Here is a 2,109-nt window from a genome sequence, read left to right as displayed (position 1 = left end):
CTCACGCTCCTCTGCCACGGCGCGCTCGGCCTCTTGCCGGCGCCACATGCTCGAGGTAGCCGTGTGCTGAGAGCGACCTGCAGACATGGCTCGCTGCAGGGGGGCTGTTGCGTGAAGAGGAGGCTGATGAAGACGAGCTGCTGCTCGACAGTCCGGAGGGAGGAAGGTAACCAGAGGCAGACGGAGCAGCTGCTGCTACCGACTTGGGCTGCTCACAGGAAATGCTCAGGGTGCAGGTTAACCTGGCTCTGATACCACTTGTTAGACCTTTCAACCTGAGCATTGATAGTTGTGGATGACACTAGGAGAGTTGGGACAATTTTCGTTGGTTTATTTCTCACACAATGCCATGCCAACCTGAGGGGTTGGGGATACATATTTATAGGCTGCTAGCCAGCCAAGGCATATGCTAAGATGCTGCTAAGATGCCAGTCTAAGATGCTAGTCTAAGATGCTAGTCTAAGAGGGTGATCGAACACAACAGACTGCCTGCTAACTGTGGTAGAATGAGTTTAGCAGCAGATACTGAAGATGGTTTACTAGAAGAAGTTATGGAACACAGCAAACCGCCAGTCAATACTCATAGTCAAGTCCTAGCTGATACTGAGAAAACTGGCATCAAACACCACATACTGCCTGCTAATTCTAATGGTATTGGTTCAGCTGTCACAGAAGAAAGCTTTCCTGGAGATGAAATCAGCCGAAGCAAGCGTAAACTGGAGCATAAGAAAACAGAAGAAACAGCTGCGGCGGATGGTTTTGTTGCCATCAGGACAAAGGTGAAGCCAGCTGAGGATTTCAGGACAAACAAGATTCCCAAGGTCTCAACAGGAAGAAAGAACACAACATTGCAAGAGAGCCGCTGCATATCGAGCACTACTCCTTTGGTCCAAGGTAGCACTAGAAGCCCCTTGTCAGATAGGACCAATATTTCAGAAGTTGCAGGAGCTCCATCACAGGAGATCAGCGGCAAATGGAAGCACCCTCGCAAAGGCAAGCCCAACGTTGGCCCTCCGATGATACAGCTGCGGTTGGAACAATGGGTGCGCCGAGTGTAACAGTTTAACATTGTTAAGTTTGGTAAGGAGAGTTTGTGTCAGGATGAAGCTGGAGTGTTCACCTGACAAATTAGGTGTCATGTTCTGCTTTGGTGGTTCCTGCCAAAGCTGCATTAGAAATGCATCTCCTTTGCATCGACCAGAAGTTCCTTCGCAACTGCTGCTACATTCATCTCTCTGTTTATGGCGTCATGGTATGTGCAGCTGGCTGAATGTAGTAGATAAAGTGCAGAACTTTACATCAGGCGTTCAGTTGTGATTGAACTAATTTACGAATTGGGATCTATTGAACATGTCGTACTAGCTGTTTTTCAGCCTTCAAAGTGGCAAGGCATAGCATGCTACTCCCACCATGATTGGTTAGTAATTTTTTAGTGGACAATAATCTTGCTCTGTTTCTGTTGTTGGTAAGAACCAGTGTGATTTATTATGAAATATACACAAGCAACTAGATCGGAAAGGCATGCATTGCTGCGCCTGTCCCTCTATGGATATGAATTATGAAAGAATGACATGACAAATATTATAGAAAGAGTGTTATGGTAGATCAAATGCCAATGCTTTTTTGGCAAAAACAAATTAAATGCATTATAATGTATGATAGCTAGAAGAACAGCCTCCATGCCTCTTGAGAAGAGTCATGTGTTTGGCATTCAGAATATGTGCATATTACAGGATTAAAGTTTGAGCAAATGATGAAGAATGGTGTGCACCTTTTACCGAGTTATATAGCCAGGTACTACCTCTTCCTGCAGTATCTGGAATATTGGTTAAAGTTTGAGCCAATGATGAAGAATGGTGTGCACCTTTTAGTTTTAACCTGTGTAATCAGCTGTTCAGCAAGGGGATTTAATGCATCACATTGTGTTCTACTCCCTCCGTTCCAAAATAAGTGTCGTGGTTTTAGTTCAAACTAAAACCACGAAACTTATTTTGGAACGGAGGGAGTACTCCCTCTGTAAACAAATATAAGAGGTTTTAGATCACTAAGTGATCTAAAACGTCTTATTCTTGTTTACAGAGGGAGTATTTGATAGTGCCAACTTATTTT

The sequence above is a fragment of the Triticum aestivum genome, chromosome 2B, assembly GCF_018294505.1.
Source record: "Triticum aestivum cultivar Chinese Spring chromosome 2B, IWGSC CS RefSeq v2.1, whole genome shotgun sequence".
Classification (NCBI taxonomy): Eukaryota; Viridiplantae; Streptophyta; class Magnoliopsida; order Poales; family Poaceae; genus Triticum; species Triticum aestivum.
Note: the sequence above shows the minus strand (reverse complement) of the source record.